This window comes from Ovis canadensis, chromosome 2 (genome assembly GCF_042477335.2).
Source record: "Ovis canadensis isolate MfBH-ARS-UI-01 breed Bighorn chromosome 2, ARS-UI_OviCan_v2, whole genome shotgun sequence".
NCBI classification, from domain to species: Eukaryota; Metazoa; Chordata; class Mammalia; order Artiodactyla; family Bovidae; genus Ovis; species Ovis canadensis.
The window spans coordinates 238677388-238699033 of NC_091246.1; the positions used below are offsets into that span (position 1 = coordinate 238677388).

The 21646-nt window shown below is 50.8% G+C and overlaps 1 long non-coding RNA gene across 1 annotated transcript in view; it reads right to left on the reverse strand.

Annotated features, from left to right (window-relative positions):
- LOC138434258 (uncharacterized) overlaps nucleotides 1-21646 on the reverse strand; it is a 29973-nt gene that overhangs the window by 7027 nt on the left and 1300 nt on the right. Inside the window, exon 2 of the long non-coding RNA XR_011254692.1 lies at nucleotides 20415-20533. This is a non-coding gene — a long non-coding RNA (uncharacterized lncRNA). The remainder of the gene's footprint in view (nucleotides 1-20414; nucleotides 20534-21646) is intronic.

Sequence of the window (21646 nt, forward strand, 5' to 3'; positions counted from 1 at the left end):
GTGGATGCCCTGCTCACACCAGCAGCACTCAGGCCAGGTTGACCTCAGGCAACAGCATCTTCAAGAGAGAAGCCAGGCAGAGGGACTCAGTGACTGACTTGTAAGTCCAGAGGGGCAGAGTCTGGGTGTCCTGGAGACTGGCTGCACTGGGAGAAGACAGGCATAGAGCCTGGTTAAATTGTCTGAGTGAAAGACAAGAAGAGCAGGAGCAAAAGTGGCCAGGCCATGAGCTGGGGAGACACGAGCCCCAGGACGAAGGCCAGCCTTCCAGGGCCCCACCTGGGAAGCAGTGTGACTAGGGGCTTGAAGCATCCTGGGAGCCCCCGGCCCCGGGGCTTGAGGATCGATTTATAGCCTCGTGTGAGCCTCATAGCCGGACCGTCTTCTGGGGGGACCCAGTTTCTGAGCCCAAAGTCCCACAGACAAGACCCCTGGGCAGAGGGGCCCAAAGGCTGGGAGAGTGTTGGGCGTGGGCTCCCAGGCAGGGAGTCGGTGACCAGGACTTGCCCTCCACTGAGGGCATGGAAAAGACCCTGATGCTGGGAAAGATTGAAGACGGGAGGAGAAGGAGACAACAGAGCATGAGATGGTTGGATGGCATCACTGACTGAATGGACATGAGTTTGAGTAAACTCCAGGAGTTGGTGATGGACAGGGAGGCCTGGTGTGCTGCAGTCCATGGGGTCACAAAGAGTCGGACATGACTGAGTGACTGAACTGAACTGAACTAGAGGGCGTGGAGTGGAGGGAGGAGGGAAAAGTGGAAAAAAACACAAAATTCAGGCCAAAGGAAGGATTTCTGAGGTTTCAGGGACCCTGAGGGGGTGCTCATGGAAATAGGGAGGGAGGTGGGAACCTGGCTCTCACTGGACCACCTTGGAACACCAAAGAGAACAAGTCCCCCATCATCAGAAAGGGATCTGGGCTGGGCCAGGCCAGACCCTCCCCTGAGCAACCTGAGCGCCTGCACCTTGGCAACTGGACCGTTGTCCCGGTGACTACAAAGAGAGGGGAAGAATGGAGGTAGTTGCACTTCCATTGCAATGACTTAAAGGAGGATTTGGCACTAAGAAAGGTGCAGGGAGCAGCCAGCGAAGGAGAGCCTTGACCCACAGGCTGCAGAGGTACCACCAAAGCTGGGGGGTAGGGCAGCGTCACCCAACATCCGGACACGGACGTTGTGACACTCTGCCATAACATCTGAGGGCCATCCCACCTGTGCCTGGGATTCCTTGATGATCAGAAATTGGGATACTACCATGATAGCTCAGCTGGTAAAGAATCCGCCTGCAATGCAGGAAACCCCAGTTCAATTTCTGGGTCAGGAAGATCCACTGGAGGAGGGATGGATTACCCACTCCAGTATACTTGGGCTTCCCTGGTGGCTCAGATGGTAAAGAATTTGCCTGCAATGTGGGAGACCTTGGTTCGATTCCCTAGGTCGGGAAGATCCCCTGGAGGAAGGCATGGCAACCCACTCCAGTATCCTTGCCTGGAGAATTCCAGGGACAGAGGAGCCTGGCTGGCTACAGTCCATGGGGTCCTAGAGAGTAGGACAGGACTGAGCAACTAAGCACAGCACAGCACATGGGATGCCTGAGCAGACTTCCTCCAAGTAGGATGGCATCTCCTTCCCTACCGGCAGCCACATTGTCCAAAGGGAAATCCCACTCTCTACCTTGCCCCTGCCCTCTGAAGTCATGCAGGGCAGGCGGTGGGCTGGAGCCTCAGGGGTCAGGCCCCAAGGCCCCTCTCCCTCTGGACAGCAAAGCTGAAGTGCTGGCTCCCCAGGCTGAGTTCCCTTCTGCAGGAGCAGAGAAGGAGATGCCACTGAGGAGGAGACAGAGGCATGATCCCTCGGCAGAGTCCACTTGCAGATGTCTCCAGCAACACCTTGACCTTTTCTGCTTACCTGGGCCAATAATTCACCAACAAATCCCTGCTTTGTTGATTGGTTAATGATTCTTCAGGTTGGGTGTCACTGGTGTGCATGCGCTTGCACGCTCAGCCACTCAGCCATGCTCCAGTCTTTCCTGACCCCATGGACTGCAGCCCGCCAGGCTCTTCATCCATGGAATTTTCCAGGCAAGAGTACTGGAGCAGGTTGACATTTCCTTCTCCAGGAGGGTGTCTCTTCAGTTTAGTCGCTCAGTCATGTCCAACTCTTTGCGACCCCATGAGTCGAAGCACCCAAGACCTCCCTGTCCATCACCAACTCCCGGAGTTCACTCAGACTCACGTCCATCGAGTCAGTGATGCCATCCAGCCATCTCATCCTTGGTCGTGCCCTTCTCCTTCTGCCCCCAATCCCTCCCAGCATCAGAGTCTTTTCCAGTGAGTCAGCTCTTCGCATGAGGTGGCCAAAATATTGGAGTTTCAGCTTTAGCATCCTTCCTTCCAAAGAAATTCCAGGGCTGATCTCCTTTAGGATGGACTGGTTGGATCTCCTTGCAGTCCAAGGGACTCTCAAGAGTCTTCTCCAACACCACAGTTCAAAAGCATCAATTCTTCGGTGCTCAGCTTTCTTCACAGTCCAACTCTCACATCCATACATGACCACTGGAAAAACCATAGCCTTGACTAGACGGACCTTTGTTGGCAATGTCTCTGCTTTTAAATATGCTATCTAGGTTGGTCATAACTTTTCTTCCAAGGAGTAAGCGTCTTAATTTCGTGGCTGCAGTCACCATCTGCAGTGATTTTGAAGCCCCAAAAAATAAAGTCTGACACTGTTTCCACTGTTTCCCCATCTATTTCCCATGAAGTGATGAGACCAGATGCCACGATCTTCGTTTTCTGAATGTTGAGCTTTAAGCCGACTTTTTCACTCTCCACTTCCACTTTCATCGAGAGGCTTTTTAGTTCCTCTTCACTTTCTGCCATAAGGGTGGTGTCATCTGCATATCTGAGGTTATTGATATTTCTCCCGGCAATCTTGATTCCAGCTTGTGTTTCTTCCAGTCCAGCGTTTCTCATAATGTACTCTGCATAGGAGTTAAATAAGCAGGATGACAATATACAGCCTTGACATACTCCTTTTCCTATTTGGAACCAGTCTATTGTTCCATGTCCAGTTCTAACTGTTGCTTCCTGACCTGCATACAGGTTTCTCAAGAGGCAGGTTAGGTGGTCTGGTATTCCCATCTCTCTCAGAATTTTCCACAGTTTATTGTGATCCACACAGTCAAAGGCTTTGGCATAGTCACTTAATAGCAACCAAAACAGTGACCCCACCCACTTAGATGTGGGTTGCCTTCGGGCTCTGCTGGCCACATCACTCCCAATTTTTCTTCCAAATCCACCTTCTTTTAGCAGCTGGGGAAAAGTGTCTCTAACTCAACTTGTGAATTTTTTCTTGTGCAACCACCCTCTCTCCCTCCCACCCACCCACTCACACACACACACGGACGTGCTCCCCACCTGGCCCTCAGGAAGTGTGGTCTGATGTTGCGGCTCTGCCCCTCGGCCTCAGGTTCCTTCAAGGAAATGTCATCTGATTGGGTCCCTGGTGATTCTTCAGCAACAAACACTGCCTTACAAAGTTCCAAACCACTCGCCTTTAAATTCTTGAAAGAACAACTTTCCACCTGTATGGTTTTGGCAAAATAGTGAGGACCCCCTCTGTGGGCTTCCCTGGTAGCTCAGACAGTAAATAATTTGCCTGCAATTTAGGAGACCCATGTTTGATCCATGGGTTGGGAAGATCCTCTGGAAAAGGGAATGGCTACCCACTCCAGTATTCTTGCCTGAAGAATCCCAAGAACAGAGGAGACTGGTGGGCTATACAGTCCATGGGATCACAAAGAGTCAGACATGACTGCGTGACTAACACACCCTCTGTGACAAACACAAGACCAGGAGGGGACAAGAATGGGACCGATGAGACCAGGTATGAAAGTGAAAGTTGTTCAGTCGTGTCCAACTCTGCGATCCCATGGACTGTGTCCGTGGAATTCTCCAGGCCAGATTACTCAAGTGGGTAGCCTTTCCCTTCTCCAGGGGATCTTCCCAACCCAGGGGTTGAACCCAGGTCTTCCGCATTGCAGGTGGATTCTTTACCAACTGAGCCACAAGGGAAGCCCTGGGGAATCAGCAAAAGGAGTTAAGGTGGGACCAGGAGGCCAATGCAGGCCAACCTCGAGGTCTTGTGAGGACTAGGCTCCCTCCACAGCCTCCATCGTGAGGGTCAGGGTTTCCGCAAGGATCCTGAGGTCACCGTAAGGCAGGAGCAGCAGCAGGTCAAGCAAACTGAACCCAAAAGTCCAAGGTCATAGTTGTAGTTAAATAACGTCTTCACAGAAACTCAGTCTGACCCAGGGATAAAATACACCACCTCCTTTTTCCTGCATGGCTCTGTGGCTAACAAAAAAGTTTTCTGCCAGAAGGTAAGGCACCCAACTGGTGCCTAGGGTGGACCAGGCAGGCAGAAAATGCCCTCACGGCTATTTCTACCCACCACACCCCCGCCACCCCAAACGGCTCTGGCCTTGCCCTCTCTCTCTGTGTCCTGGAGCTGACCTTCCAGGACTGGGGCTCCAGGCTCAGCAACCCCCACCCCCACCCCACTCACACCTGTGCTGGTCATCTTCTGCTGTTACAGCATCAGGTCCAGGGCCCACTTTTCTTTTCTCCTCTGCAGGTTTGCCAACATCCATAATCAAACATCTGTAATCAGTGGCTCCCCCACACCTGCAGTGACCCTCCCATGTGAGACATGGAGTATTTCCTGCCATATCAGCAAACAAGGACGTCACAGCCACCAGTGATTGCAGCCCTGCAATATGAGCCAGTGAGCCCTGAGAAAACCCAGGAAAGAAAAGATCTGACACCCAGCTGCCATCAAACTGCAGTCACTGCCTATGGTGAGCCCGGAGGAAACTCAGGATGTGAAAACACAGGACCCTGGCCCCGGAGAGCTGAGGTGCATGTCAAAGGAATGATTTCAGTGAGCCCAGACTCCTACATCTTCCCAGACACAGAAAATTCCTTAACTTGGGTTATCCGATTGTCTTCAATTAACATTCATCTTTTGATCTTCCAACTCCCTGCTCTTTGTTACAAACCTTCTATATAACCTGGATCCCCTCCTTGCCTCCTCAGAGCAGTTCTCTCAAGGTTACTTGAGATGCTGCCTCCAGCCTTGAAGTCCTAAAAATTCCGACCAAATAAAACAAAACTTTCAGCTTTTAGGTTGTGGATATTTTTTAGGTCTGCTCACATTCAGGAAAGATCCTGGGTCCAATTGTCCAGAATCAGGGGTGCGGGGGGCTGGCTCTGAAAATGGTTTTATCCACTCCTGCCCTTCACCCAGCCCTCACCGGCCCACTTCCTCCCAGCCCTCCTGTCTCATCTTTCCGGGGATCCAACCAATCTCCCAGTGCCTGCTCCAGACAGATGACAGTCTGGGAGAGTGGAAGGGCACCAGAGACTCTATCCAACGATGAGAAGGCCTAAGCAGCAAGAAAGGGACCGACCATCCCTCCCTCTCTGTCCCTGGGTGCCTCTGGCTCCTTAAATTCTGGAAGTGGAAACAGTCTCCTGGGTCTAATGTCAGCCTCAAACCAAGACCAAACCAATTCAGAACTGTGGTCCCCGGACGACTGGGCCGAAATGGCTTGAGCCACAAATTCCAGAAAGGAAGCTCCCTGTCAAAGAAGAAATGATTGTCTCAGCATCTCCCCTCCCTATATTGATGGGGAGAGAAGGTCAGGGGTTGGGAGAAGGAGAATGGGAAAAGAGCTGCCACTCAGAAGTGGGGTACTCCTGAGAATGAAGCCCTGTGTCTTCTGCAGAAGTGGACCAGCTCAGCCTTCCACGCCCAGAGGCCTTGCTCTCCCACAGGGAGCCTGAGGCTATTTAGAGAGATATCTGTCCATGGAGAATACAGTGGGAATGATGTAGGAGATATGAATGATGTGGGGCTCCAGGTTAAACATTTACAAGTGGCCCCCTGTTTACATTTCTTGGGGCACAAAGAAGTGGATTTCAGACTGGATACTTATCATTTCAGTTCACTCACTTAGTCACGTCCGACTCTTTGCAACCCCATAGACTGTAGCACACCAAGCTTCCCTGTCCATCACCAACTCCCAGAGCTTGCTTAAGCTCATGTCCATCAAGTCGGTGATGCCATCCAACCATCTCATCCTCCGTCGTCCCCTTCTCCTCCTGCCTTCAATCTTTCCCAGCATCAGGGGGTTTTCCAATGAGTCAGTTCTTTGCATCAGGTGGCCAAAGTATTGGAGTTTCAGCTTCAGCATCAATCCTTCCAATGAACATTCAGGACTGCGTTCCTTCAGGATTCACTGGTTTGATCTCCTTGCAGTCCAAGGGACTCTCAAGAATCTTCTTGAACACCACAGTTCAAAAGCATCAATTCTTTGGTGCTCAGCTTTCTTTATAGTCCAATTCTCACTTCCATACATGACCACTGGAAAAATCATAGCTTTGACCAGATGGACCTTTGTTGGCATTGTCTCTGCTTTTTAAGATGCTGTCTAGGTTGGTCATAGCTTTTCTTCCAGGAGCAAGCACCTCTTGGCTGCAGTCACCATCTGCAGTGATTTTGGAGCCCAAGAAAATAAAGTCTGTCTCTGTTTCCATTGTTTCTCCATCTATTTGCCATGAAGTGATGGGACCTGATGCCATGATCTTCGTTTTCTGAATGCTGAGTTTTAAGCCAGCTTTTTCACTCTCCTCTTTCACTTTCATAAAGAGGCTCTTTAGTTCCTCTTTGCTTTCTGCCATAAGGGTGTAACATTTTCTGAGGCAAGATATGTGGGCTCCAGTTAAGGCATGTACAATCAGCCTCCTGTTTGCCCTCCAAAATGAAAGTAACAACAGAAACAGGATAAATAGTCATTGTTTGTTTTTTTGTAAACACCTTGAAGTAACAGTCAAGGCAATAGTCAGGGTAATAGTCACGGCAAGGACAAAGAGGAGCAAAATCCTTTTTGAGTAAAAGATTAAGGGATCTCTGCTTCCGCCTCTTTGGGGACAAGGGAGACACTACACATGCACAGAAAGGTTCCTTGTGGGTCAAAAGTCAAGAGATAACACCAAGCCCTAATGAGTCTCGCTCCTCCCAGAAGCCTTCACTTCGAGATCCATCTTGACTGAGGGGTGCGCGTGTACCCAGGAGAGGGTCTCAGGGTAGGGCAGGTGTGGATAAAGAAACCAGATAGATGGCCTGAAGGAAGACAAAAACCCGAAAGCACTGCCCTATATAAATGACTTAACCTCCTCTTTACTGTGCTCCTGCTCACAAGGTGGGATGCCCATACCCTTTCTCTCCCCAGTGCATCTCTGCTTTGCTTCTGCCTCAACTATAATAAACCAACCATTTCTCTATGCGTTCTCCCACTTGTGCTGTGTTGTACCTGCATTTACAGCTTCTGCCTCTGTGACAAATGCATTTTTTACTGAGGGCAAAGATCCAGGGAAAAATAGCCTCTAGCCCTTGCTGGTCTGGTGGCTAGGATTCCTGGTTTTTTTCCAGGCTACCCAAGCTCAATTCCTGGGCAGAAAATTAAGATCTCACTTCGCATCACCACTCGCTGTTGCCTCGCCTGAGATCAGCAAGGGGCATTGAGCCCAGCTTCATTGGTCAAGCAGGACTGGGTGTGAGGTTTCACCTTCCCAAAGCAGCTCTAGCTGCAAGAAGGCAGGAAAGGCCAGCAGAAAGGCGGGCCTCGCAGCTTCATTTCTTCCACTGTCCAAGCCCAAGGGGGAGGCTGCACAGATGGGCAGCTGCCTGTAGCCCAGACAACTTTGGTGCATGGCGCCATCATGTCTGTGCCCAGCCTCTCTTGGCAACACTGGATCGGAGGTCTCTCAACACCGGACAGGATCATATCAGCCTCTTATTCCTGGCTGAAGGATGCCCTTCCACAGTGCCAGGAGCAGGCTGGGGCCTCCACTGGGACAGAGGTCCAGCGCCCTGAAGTATGTATCACACCTCGTACTTGTTAACACTTCCTGGGCAGAGTCGGGCTTCCTGAGAACTTGCCCTGTGCTGGGGTTTAGGGGAAGAAAGCAAGACCAGCAGGGGGGCCATGGAGGGAGTAGGGGTGCTGGAGCTAGGAGGCTCGCCCTGGCCCAGGTGGAAGTCGGGGACCCACACCCACGATGGAAGAAGGCCCTGCAGGCCCCTGGGAAGGGGTCAGACCCCAGGAGACACAGGGCTGGGCTTCTCCTGCCTTTCTCTCCGTGGCCAACGTCCCACGTGTGCTTTGGCCCCTTCCTGCCCTTCCCCACTCATCTCCATTCCTTGTTGGGCCTCCACTGGGACCCCAGCTTCCAAGAGACCTCTCTCACTCTTTTTGTCACAGCACAGACAGCCTGAGGGTCCTTGCTGGGAGCTCTGGGAGGGCAAAGAGGGCCTGGGCATCTTCCCAGTGTCCTGCAGAGTGGGTATGATATACCTGTACTTGCAGAAGTCACAGGGAAGGGCCGGCACCCTGTCTTGAGAGCTCCAAGGTGCCACTTCATCTAGGACAAGCCCTGAGCCCGCCCTTAAGGCCTCTCCCAGCTGGGGCTCAACTCTCCTCCCCACAAACCACACATCCCTTCAGGGAGCCCATGTCTAGTTGCTTCTTCTTTTTAATGGTTTTATTGAGGTATCATTAACATTCAATCAACTCGACTGTATCACGTGTACGATGTGATCAGTTCTGATGGATGTGAATATCCACGACACCATCTCCACAAGCAGCAGAGTGAAGAGATCTGTCACTCCAAAAGATTTCCTCCAGCCTCTAGTAGCCTTTTCCTTCCCCGCTTCCCATCTCTAGGCAACTGATTTTCCTGTCATTAAAAGCAAGTTTGTCTTCTCCCAACTTTTATGTATTCACTAGAATTACTTTTGTTATTGTTGTTGTTCAGCCACTCAGTCGTGTCCAATTCTTTGTGACCCCAAGGACTGCAGCATACCAGGCTTCCTTGTCCTTCACTGTCTCCCAGAGTTTGCTATACAAAATTATACAGCAGGTATTCTTTCTGATCTGGCTCTGTCACTCAGCGTAACAAATCTATTCCTGTTGAGGTGTGTATCAGGAGTTTAGTCCTTTGTATTACAATACTGACTAGTGTTCCGTTTTATTTTTTTAAGATTTATTTTTGGCTGTGCTGGGTCTTCCTTGCTGCCCAGGAGCTTTCATGAGTTGCGGCGCATGGGCTTTTCATAGCAGTGACTTCTCCTGTTGCAAAGCACAGGCTCTAGGCGCACAGGCTTCGGTAGTTGTGGCCTCCAGGCTCTAGAGCACAGGTTCAGTAGTTGAGGCACACAGTCTTAGTTGCTCCACGGCATGTGCCATCCTCCCAGACCAGGCTTTGAACCCATGTCCCTCGCATTGTAAGGCAGGTTCTCAACTACTGAACCATCACGGAAGCCCCTAGTATTCCATTTTATAATACCACCTTTGCTTTATTAGTGACTACAAATAAAGATGTCATTAGCCTTCATGTCCAAGTCTTTTATGGACATGAGTGTTGTTTCTCTTTGGTGAATACTTAGAAGTTGAATGACTGGGTCACATGGTAAGTATATGTTTAACTTATTAGAAAACCGTTGGGAAATGAAATATTTCTTGCCATATCAGTCAACAAGGATGTCACAATTGTCAGTGATTGCAGACCTCCAATGTGAGCCGGTAAGCTCTAAGGACACTTAAGAAGGAGAAGAATACCAGTCAGCAGACTGCAGCCCTTCCCTATGGTGAGCCCCAAGTGATCTCAAGATGTGAAAAAACACAGGATCCTGGCCCAGGATAGCTGAAATGCATATGAAAAGAATGATTTCAGTGAGCCCAGACTCTTGCATTATGAGAAAAACCCCGATGCTGGGAAAGCCTGAAGGCAGGAGGAGAAGGGGACGGCAGAAGATGAGATGGTTGAATGGCATCACCGACTTCAGTTTGAGCAAACTCTGGGAGATGGTGAAGGACAGGGAAGCTTAGCGTGCTGCAGTCCATGGAGGTGCAAAGGGTTGGACAAAAATGAGCAATAAAACAAGACTACTCTTGCATTTTCCCATATACAGAGAAAAGTGCCAAATTCCTTAACTTGGGATATCTGATTTTTTTTTTAAGCAACAGTAACATTTTGATATTAAGACTACCTGCCCTTTGTTGCAAAACTTCTATATAAGCTGACTCCTCCCCTCGTCTCCCCAGAGCAGTTCTCTCAGGGTTACTTGAGATGCTGTTCCTGGACTCAAAGTCCTAAAAATTTCCACCAAATAAAATATAACTCTCAACTTTTAGGTTGTGACTATTGTTTAAAGTCCAGCTGTTTTCTGAAGGTGTCACACCTGTTGACATTCCCCAAACCACCAGTGGGCAAGAGTTCCAGTGGCTCCACCTCCTCAAACACTTGGTCTGGTTGGACTTGGTAATTCAGACCTTCTAATACACTGTAAAAGGATCACTTCCACCATCTCAGAGTTTTTTATTTGGTGATAAGTTCTAATTAAGCTCCAGTCTCTTAGAAAATCATAATTATACAATGTGGTATTACCAACTCTACTCACCATATTTTACCCCAGATCCTTAGACCTTATTTTGTTTGCTTGTTTGGTTTTTGCCACATCACGTGTCTTGCAGAATTTTAGTATCCTGACCAGGGATTGAACCTGTACCCCCAGCAGTAGAAGCTCAGAGTCCTAACCACTGGACCACCAGGGAAATCCCCTTATTCATTTTATAGCTGAAAGTGTGTCCCTTGTTATCCACCTCTCCCTATTTCCCCAACTCCTAGTCCCTGACAACCACTTTTTTTGTTTGTTTTTTTGAGTTTGACTTTTTTAAATTCCACATATGAGTGATATCATGTAGTATTCATCTTGGTCTGGCTATTTCATTTAACATAATGCATTCAAGGGGCTTCCCAGGTGGCTCAGCAGTAAAGAACCCACCTGCAATACAGGAGATGTAGAAGGCTCAGGTTTGATCTATGGGTTGGGAAGCTCCCCTGGAGAAGGAAATGGCAAGCCCCTCCAGTATTCTTGCCTAGAGAATCCCATAGACAGAGGAGCCTGGCGGGGCTACAGTCCTTGGGGTTGCAAGAGTCAGACATGACTTAGCAACTAAACAACAACAACACTCTCAAGATCCATCCACGTTTTCAAAAATGCTAAGATTGCCTTCATGGCTGAATAATACTCATATATATATTCAAATGACACCATTCTTATGGCAGAAAGTGAAGAGGAACCAAAGAGCCTCTTGAAAGTGAAAGAGGAGAGTGAAAAAGCTGGCTTAAAGCTTGACATTCAAAAAACAAAGATCATGGCATCAGGTCCCATCACTTCATGGCAAATAGATGGGGAAACAATGGAAACAGAGACAGACTTTATTTTCTTGGGCTCCAAAATCACTGCAGATGGTGACTGCAGCCAAGAGGTGCTTGCTCCTGGAAGAAAAGCTGACCAACCTAGACAGCATCTTAAAAAGCAGAGACAATGCCAACAAAGGTCTGTCTGGTCAAAGCTATGATTTTTCCAGTGGTCATGTATGGAAGTGAGAATTGGACTATAAAGAAAGCTGAGCACCAAAGAACTGATGCTTTTGAACTGTGGTGTTGGAGAAGGCTCTTGAGAGTCTGTTGGACTGCAAGGAGATTCAACCAGTCCATTGTAAAGGAAACCAGTCCTAACTAACTATTCATTGGAAGGACTGATGCTGAAGCTGAAACTCCAATACTTTGGCCACCTGATGCAAAGAACTGACTCATTTGAAAAGATGCTGGTGCTGGGAAAAATTGAAGGAAGGAGAAGGGGACAACAGAGAATATGATGGTTGAACAGCATCACCAACTCAATGGACCAACTCGAGCAAGCTCTAGGAGTTGGTGATGGATAGGGAAGCCTGGAGTGCTGCAGTCCATGGGGTCGCAAAGAGTCAAACATGACTGAGCGACTGAACTGATGTATTCAAATATATTCATATTCATACATATATATATCACATCTTCTTTATCCATTCATCCATTGACATACATTGACAGTCACTTAGCCAAAGGGTTTCAAAGAGATATTTGCACACATGTTTATTGAAACATTACTCACAATAGCCAAGGTATTGGCTAAGTATAGATCTCCTGGAGGAGGGCATGGCAACCCACCCCAGTATTCTTGCCTGGAGAATCCCATGGACAGAGGAGCTGGGCAGGCTACAGTCCATAGGGTTACAAAGAGTCAGACACAACTGAAGTGATTGAGCAGGCACAAACACCTCTTTGATGAGCTATCTTAACAGTTATGTGGTGATATCTCATTGTGGTGTTGATTTGCAACTCCCTGATGATTAGTAATGTTGAGTATATTTCATGTACCTGTTTACCATTTGGATGTCTTCTCTGAGAAAATGTCTATTGAGTTCCTCTGGCCATTTTAAGAACAGATTGTTTGTTTTTTTGCTACTCTTTTGAATTTTTTATATATTTTGGATATTAACCCCTTCTCAGATATATGATTTGCAAATATTTTCCTCCCATTTCATAGGTTGCCATTTCACTTTGTTGACGGTTCATTTGCTATGCAGAAGCTTTTTAGTTTGATGTAGTCCTGCTTGACTATTTTTGCTTTTGTTGCCTTTCCTTTGGTGTCAGATCCAAAAAGTTGCCAAGACTGATGTCGAGGAGCTTACTCTTTATGTTCTTTTTCTAGGAGTTTTATGGTTTTAGGTAATAATCCACAGAAGACTTTAATCCATTCTGAGTGTAGGATGTGGGTCCTTTCTCACTCTTTTGAATGCGGCTATCCAGTTTTCTCAATACCATTTATTGAAAAGACTATCCTTTCCTCGTTGCATATTCTTGGCCTTGGCTCTTTTGTTGTAAATTAGTTGACTCCATATATAAGAGCTTATTTCTGGGCTCATTATTCTATTCCATTGATCTTTGTGTCTGTTTTGTGCCAATACCATACTGTTCTGATTACTGTCAGTCAGTCAGTCAGTTCAGTCGCTCAGTCGTGTCCGACTCTTTGCGACCCCATGAATCACAGCACGCCAGGCCTCCCTGTCCATCACCAACTCCCAGGGTTCACTCAGACTCACGTCCATCGAGTCAGTGATGCCATCCAGCCATCTCATCCTCTGTCGTCCCCTTCTCCTCCTGCCCCCACTCCCTCCCAGCATCAGAGTCTTTTCCAATAAGTCAACTCTTCGCATGAGGTGGCCAAAGTACTGGAGTTTCAGCTTCAGCATCATTCCCTCCAAAGAAATCCCAGGGCAGATCTCCTTCAGAATGGACTGGTTGGATCTCCTTGCAGTCCAAGGGACTCTCAAGAGTCTTTTCCAACACCACAGTTCAAAAGCATCAATTCTTTGGCACTCAGCTTTCTTGACAATCCAACTCTCACATCCATACATGACCACAGGAAAAACCATAGCCTTGACTAGACGGACCTTTGTTGGCAAAGTAATGTCTCCTTTTGTAATATAATTGGAAATCACAAGTGTAATTCCTCCAGCTTTGTTCATCTTTCTCAAGATTGCTTTGGTCATTTGGAGCCTTTCGTGGTCCCATACAAATTTTAGGATTTTTTTTTTCTATTTCTGTGAAAAATGCCTTTGGGATTTTGTTAGCAGAACCATGGGGAGATAGCCAGTTAAAAACTGTTTGTTGGCTATAGTCTAATGGGTGTTGGGGACAAAAACCCCTTAGGCTTTCAGGGCTACATGTTTTGGGGTCTCATCCCTCAAGTGGAAGTTGGGGCACTAGAAAGACTTCTTTAACAGTCCAGTGATTAAGACTCTGCATTTCCATTTCAGTGGGCACAGGTTCAATCCCTGGTCAGGGAGCTAAGATCTCTCATCCACAAACTCAATCAAAAAAAAAAAAAGTTGAGATACTATATGTTGGGTCCAACCCCTTTGCTTCTGAGGGAGAAGTTGGGAGTTTGAGCTTCCTCCTAGTACATGTCACTCTACAAGAGGTGGAGTGTGGCAAGAATGTGTCTCGGCATTACCTACCCTTTCACAGTAGGTCTTTCCCTATTTTCTTGATGTGTAGTTGTCACTCAACTAGTTTCTGGGTTTCTTTCAGAGAGACCTGCTCCATGTGTCAATGGAGATTTGGTGTGTCCCCAGGGAGAGCTGGGTTCAGGTGCCTCCTATTTCGCCACCTTGGACTGCAACTCCCTATGTCTAGTGACCCTGCCGAACTTCACAAGTTTTGACTAAGTCACCATAGGACATTCTCAGACAAGCCACTCATCCCTGGCTCCCTGGCACTGGACCTCTCCCCAGTGACCTCAGCCCTGCCTGGTGAAGAAGAGGCAGTCTGGGCCACCTGAGTTTCTGGAAGAACTGCCTTGGACCTTTGAAGGCTCTGAGGTCCAAGAGGGCCTGTCCCTCCCACCCTCTTTGCTGTCCCCAAGCCTATACAGTGGTGGCTTGGGTGCCCCTTCTCCTACCCACCCCTGCAGACTTTTTGGGCAACAATGAATGAGGAAAATAACAATAACAGCATCAGTCTAGAGTCTGCTCATGGGTGAGTGACAAAGACCACCAACAAAAAAGTATTGGTACCTGTAACCAAACCCAGAGAGGCAGAGGGGCACTAGCTCTCAGGCTCCATTATACCTTCCTAAAATAGAAAGAGGGCTTCCCTGGTGGCTTGGTGATAAAGAGCCAATGCAGGAGATGCAGGTTCAATCCTTGGGTTGGGAAGATCCCCTAGAAAAGGAAATGGCAAACCACTCCAGTATCCTTGTCTGGGAAAACCCACAGACAGAGGAGCCTGGCAGGCTACAGTCTATGGAGTTGCATAGTAGCTGGACATGACTTAGCGATTAAACAACAACAATACGATAGTAACAAGCGCGGCATTGGTGGCATAGTGGTGAGCATAGTTGGCTTTCTAATACTGCAGTAACAAATTTCCACAAACTCAGCAACTTGAAATTTATTCTCTCATACATCTGTAGATCAGAAGCCCAGGTTGGCTCAGCTAGTTTCTCTACTCAGAATTTTACAAGGTCAAAATCAAAGTGTTTGCCAGGTAGGTTCTTATTGGGAGGGTCTGGGAAGAATCTGCTACTAAGCTCATTCACACTGTGGTTCCTTGTTCCTTGTGGTTATAGAACTGACGTTCCCAAATCCTGTTGACTGGACACTGCCCAGAGCTCTCAAGGGCCTCTCTGGTCTCTAGGCTTCAAGTGGGTCCCTGCATTTCACAACTGGTAAAGACAAGTCAAACGCCTCTCACACCTGGAGTCTGACTCCCTTCTGCTTCCAGTCAGAGAAGGTTCTCTGCTGTCAAGACTTTGTGATTACATTGGGCCCAGACTAACTCCCTTATTTCCAGGTCTATAGCTTTATTACATCTTCGTCCTTTTTTTTTTTTTGGCCTGTTTTCTGACACAGTAGCAGGTTCTGGGGGTTAGGACAGGGACAGCCTTGTGGGAAGGGCAACACTTTGCTGACCTCAGGGCCTCTGGATCCTGACCCTATTTCTCCATTTGCTGTGTGCTGCTTGCTGTTGTTGCCGTTTGTGAGTGGGGCACAGGATACACATGGCACAACACTTTCCCAGTGTGTTTAGAATCACAGCCTCAAAACCCTGGTGACCAGAAAGGACAAGGGCATCCCTCTCTCAGTCCCACTCCCCAGGGCAGAGCCCTGACCACCCCAGGGACAGGCCTGCCCCGTGGACGGAGCACGCCGGTAGCGCAGGAAGGTACATACGGGCCTGACCAGCCCATACGTGGGCCGCTGGTGGAGGGCCCACTCTGAGACCAGAGGAAAGAAGTCTGTTACCAAAAGAAGGGAGGGGTGCTGGGGACAAAGCCCAGGATGACTGATTTTGTGACCACTGTTACATGGAGCCCACTCACTGACCCCGTCTCCAGGGCACCCAGCTCAGCACCTCACGATGTTCACTGCAGTTCTGTAAGGTCCGCTGTGTTATTCACTCCTCTTCACCCAGCTCTACCGTTTGCCTGACTCTTCTCAGGCCTCAGTTGTTCCTTCAGTAAAATGGGAATAATAAAACCCTGTGCCTGGCCAGGCTATTTAGGGCTGCTAGGGAAACAGACGGGAAGGTATGTGTGAAGAATAGTCTTTGTCAACCTGCGGAGGCCTCTGACCAGAGCCTCGGAGGGACTCTGGGGCTCTGAGTCTTCAGCCAGAGTCTCAACGGTCCCTCTGGCTCCCAGCCCCCTCAGTGTTAGCAACAGCAAGGCCAACAGCTCCCTGGCGGGCAGTGGTGGGAGCAAGGCTGCCCAGAATGCACCTGGCCAGGCTCTAGGCCATGAAAAGGCGGCCATTCAGGGCTTGAACAGGAGCCGGGTGACGAGAGACTGGGAGCCCTGTGCTGCGAAGAGGAAGGCGGCCTCTGCCTGGCCTCCCCGTGGGGTTGAGCTGCCAGGCCAGGAGGGCAGGCCGGCTCACCGCGGAGGGGAGGCGCCTGGAGGGAAGACTAAGCTAGTGTGTTGGAGGCCGAGAGGCTGAAAGGAGGCTTGTGTGTGCCCAAGCCGGCTGCCTGGCAGCGGGGGGGATGTGAGTCACTGGTGGCCTGGGGGAGGGGGGCACCCAGCTGTCCCAGACAAGGGGGCCCAATGCCCACCCTCGTGTGAATGCGTGTCAGTGTGAATTTGGATGTGGGGGGGTGGGGGGGGGCATGCAGATCTGTCTGGGCCGCCCCAGGCTCCCCGAGGTGGACACACACTCCGTCATCCTCTGAATGTGGCCATGGTGAGACTGGCCTCATCCCTGCCAGGGTCTCCTCCAGGCAGCCAGGGCTGGCAATTCACGCTCTCCGTTATTCAGTTGATGGCATCCCTGTGCAGCCAGGAGAACAGAAGGGTCTGTCCCTGCTCTTAGTTCTCTTAGTTGCAGTGGGACAGGTGAAGTGGGGGGGGGGTGGGGAGGCGGGGGTGTTGCAGACAGACAGACAGACCTGATGCCAGCCGGGAAAGGGAGCACCTTCTCCAAGGAAGGGTACCTTTGAGGTGGGTTTTGTAAGATGAGTGGAAGTTCACTCGATGCAGAGGGGAGAGTGCATTTGAGGAGAAGCAAGCTGGGGTCTTGGTGAAGGAGCAAGGAAGGCCAGGGTGGCTGAAACAGGGATGGGGGTAGATTCTTGGGATGTGAAGTGCTCCAGGAGGTACCTAGAGGCTCCTAGAGGTGGTCAAAGGCTGAGGACCTGGAAAGAGATCAAAAGAGGCGGCCGCAGCAGGTACCTGCCTAGCGCTGAGCCCATTCTCAAGGGCCTGCCAGGCAGGGTTTCACTGTTGGCAAATGAGCTGGTTAGGGGAAGCCCCTGCCACCTGGACATGTGCGTGAGTAATACGTATCTGGTTGTGTGTCTGTGGGTGAGTCTAGGTGCTTATGTGCATCTCTGCAAATGTGTGTCCCTGTAGGTGCATGCATATATGTGCGCCTGTGTGTGTTCTTATGATGTGTGCATGTCTCGTGTGTGTGTGACTATGATTGTCACGTGTGTGTCTTTTGCTGAACATGCATGCTTCCATGTGAATGTGTCTGTGTACGAGCGTTGTGTGTCTCTGAGTACGTCCATGTGTGTGTCTCCGTCTGTTGCTTGGCGGCCTGCGTGGCTCTGTGTCTGTCTGCTGTGAGGGCCTACCACACCCAGCCCTCAGGAGCCTGGGGTGCAGCCCAGCTGGTCTGTGTCAAAGGCAGCACCTGGGAGTGCACCTTCCATTCCTGCCCAGCCTTCAGAGGGAGCCCTGCCCCCGCCCCTGGGCCTGTTTGAATTCTGGCTTCTCTCTCTGTCTGCCCAGCTCCACCCACACATGACTGGCTCACAATCCATAAAGGCCTGGGTGGCTTCAGCTGCCTCTAGACCAGTGATGCCAAAAGCTCAGCTTCTCTGTACACTGTTGCCAGATTAAATCTTGGAGACAGAGTTTTGGGTGAAGTAGAAAAGAGTAGCTTTATTGCTTTGCTAGGCAAAAGGGCCTGGCACGTTAGCCCACGTAGGCTAACGCCCTGAAAACCATGTGCCCCAACTTGAGGAATATGGAAGCTTTATAATAATTGTTCAAACTGATCAGTTCATGGGCTGGTGAGGCGCTAAGTAGCAGTCAACATCATCAACCTTCAGGTCCAACTGGCCTGGGGTCTACAGGTTTGTGGGCAGCGTACCATCATTAATCATTAACTTCACCCACGTGGAGGGGGTTTCAGTATCTGCAGAGTAGCTCAAAGATGCTGTTGTGTGTATCCACTGATAGAGAAACAGGACCTTGCCCCAAAGCTGCTCTACTGTTTGTTTCTTCCTGGTTGCACACCCCTTCCCTTCTTTGATTAACAACTGCTTCAACCTGTAGGTTGGAACTCAGGGAAGGTCATGGAGGCTGAATGAAGGCTGTTGATGGGGGACAGAGAAAGGCCTTATACCCAGGAGCTCCATAGGGCCCTGCATGGTATCACCACCCAAGAGGGGCCCAGGCACAGGAAAGGAGTCAGAGAGTGGCCAGCCCCCTGAGGGAGCTATACCCAGTCCCCACTGATCAACCTAGAGCTCCTTCCCCAGGAGAGAAGGACTTGTCAGGAAACGTGAGCAGACACTTGTCACCCAGCCAGCTCCCTTCTTCTTCCTTCTGGGGCCCTCCAGCTTCGGAGCTTGTTTCAGAAGGCTGACAGTCCAAGGGGGTGTGAGCAGGAAGACCGGCCTGGGCAGCTCTTCCCCTGCTTGCATGAGACTAGCACCTTCCTTTAAGGGACCTACACCCTCACAGTCATTCCCACCACCACAGCAGGCGATCCGTGACCCAGGCCTGGACAACTGCAGCACTCTAACCCCTCAGATACGATCACCGGCCTGTCTAACAAGCCTGAGCTACTTTGAGGTGGGATTCTGTCACTTGCAGCCAAAGGGGCCCAGGACAATCCTTGCCTTAGTTGTGGGTCTGAGGGTGTACAGGCCCACCCTTGCCTGATGCTTTACACCCCACTGTCCCTCTCTGGTTTTCTCAGATCCCAGGCAGGGGCTGTGGCCACCTCTCCCCCACTTCTCAAGCTCATACCTCTAGTCAGATTGCTGTGGATGGAAGGACCCAGGACCAATGAGAGAAAGTTCTGGGCCTGGGCATTGTGCTGCTGGCTTATGGGGCTCATTCAGACTCAAACAGAGGCCTGTCCAGTTTCTTGCCAGGCACACGTGTTCACCAGAGAGCGATGGTTTCTGAGAGTCCAGTGTGAATTACCAGACCCTGCAGTGCAAGTGTGATGGCCACCCTTGCAGCGCTGGCCATGGCTGCCCCCAGGGTGTGGACTCCTGCTGGGGAGCGTGTGAATTCACACACTCACCCACATCACACTGCTGCACTGATGTGACTGTGGTCACAGCTGCTCTCCAGCCTGCAGCCTCTGCCCAGCTCTGGGTTTCATCCCCTCTCTCCCAGGTGCCCAGAGCTCCTCACACCTTGTCTGCCCAGGGGCTGACCCAGGGCACCCTCTGGTCTGGCAGAGACCCCCCCTCCACCCCCCACATCTGAGGGCTCAACCGGCCCTGGCCCTGAGCGTCTGTCCTTAGGGGAAACCAGCAGGGGCTGGATCCCAACCCATTCTGGAGGGTTGGTGGAGGCTGATGTGAAAGAAAGTGGGGAGCAGGGTGGGGAAAGGGAACCGGGAAAGGAACAGGGAAGAGGTGGGGAGGGAAAGGGGAGTACAGTCCAAAGTGCATGGAGAAAGAGGGGGACGGAGAAGGTGGGGGCTCTTGGGATTCTCCCAGACAGGGCTCACTGAGCCCCTCTTTCAGGGCAGAACATCAACCCAAGGGGAGCAAAGAATGGCGTGGGACAGCGGACACCTGGCCCACTTCCACCACACTTGGGACTCCAGCCCCAACCCACCCAGATACTTCCATCCCCTAGCCTCCCTCCAGGGCAACCCACAGACCCCCCTCCATCTCCCGGATCTGTTTCTGCAGCTGCCTGGTGTCCTCAGCCAGGGCGATGGGGCAGGTGACCGATCCCCTCTGTGAGCTGCCCTCTGCCTCCTCGGGGGCCTTGCTCAACCACCCCAGCCACAGCTTGAGACCATCGGCAGGAATCTGCCGGGACTCTGCCCGAAGGACCGTTGGAGTGGGCCAGACCGGGTGAGCTCCAGCTCTCCTGACAGGGACAGGCCCAGGCAGCCTCAGGGAAGCCTGTCGGACTGACAGTGAAAGCTTGACCAGGGCCTGGCCGGGTGCCCACAGCCCCCACCCCCACCCCACAGTCAGGCACTGAGTATTCAATTGTCATCCATTTCCCAGTCTGAGTTCGACCCGAGGCACAGATCAAATGAATCCGTGATGACAAACTGTTTCTCTCAATGGACCAGATTCCACTGGCAAACACTCCGCTGGCTTTGCTGGCGGGCCCTCCCATCCCCACCTCGTTGAGCCTTCCTGGGTTCTGAGGCCTTATGGATTGGGTAAATATTAACAACAATAATACTCACAGCAACCGGTCTGTCACAGTGCCACCACGAAGGAGACACTGATCAAGCTTCTCATGCGTCATCTCCGTAATTCCGTGCTGGCAGGAAACTGAGGTCTCAAGGGGATAAGCCACCTGCTCCTGGTAACAGTCAGGAAGTGCAAACCTGCATGCCCCCACTCTCCAGTCCAGTAGTAGTAGTGCCTGTCGCTCAGTCGTGTCTGACTCTTTGCAACCCCACGGACTGTAACCCACCAGGCTCCTCTATCCGTGGGGTTTTCCAGGCAAGAATACTGGGAGTGGGCTGCCATTCCCTTCTCTAGAGGATCTTCCCAACCCAGGGATCGAACCCAGGGTACCTGCACTGCAGGCAGATTCTTCCCCGTCTGAGCCACAGGGAAGTCCTCAAACCCAGGTTCAAAACGTCTTCCCAGGGATCTCTGTGTCCATTCCCAACTAGGCTCCTAAAAAGACCCCACAGCTCCTGTGAGAGACGTAAGCGCTGAGGCAGGGTGGACTGTCCTCAGCCAGGATAGCACAACCCCCCTCAAGGCCACACCTGCAGGGCAAAGCAGAAGCCCAGGCAGTGAGCTACCTGGTGCCCTGTGGGATGGGTGGCCAGGGGGACTGTGGGGGTTCCCCAAAAGCAGGCCGCCAGGCCCAGGGGGCTGGGCTGGGCTGCAGGTCAGATCTTCTTCCTGCTCTGGTACTTGAGAGAGGCTGCTATGAAGGGCGCTGGTCCCAGGGTCCTCTGGAATTCAGCCTGAAGGGCCCTTCACATTCCCTCACTGAAGCTTGCAACATCCGGAAAAAATTCTAGTGACTGTTGAGTTTCTCCTCCCCCTCCTTTCCTTAAGGCTCCGGAGCCTAAAGAAAAGACCTGCTCACCCAAGCCTCGGGGGCTCAGGCTTCCTATCTCCAGTCTCTGACTGTACTGGGGGCCTCCTGGCCTCCCTGGGGGCCTCCTAGCAGGAAGGAGCTCCCTGTCACTGCTCTCCCTGGGTGAAAGGCAAAAAAGCCTGCCTCTGGAACCAGGCAGGCCTCCTCGGTTTGCTTACTATGAGAGCTGACCGGCAGGAGTCAGGCTGCCTCCTTTGTGGAGTGGTAGTAATAATATTAATAGCCTCTAGGACTGAGTCACTCACACATGGGCCTCAAGTGTGCTTTGCATATTGCACTGCTTGATGAATCTTAGCTGTTGTTTACTGGCCTGCGAAATGCTTGTGTCACTACTACGGGCATTTTTGAGGCCCT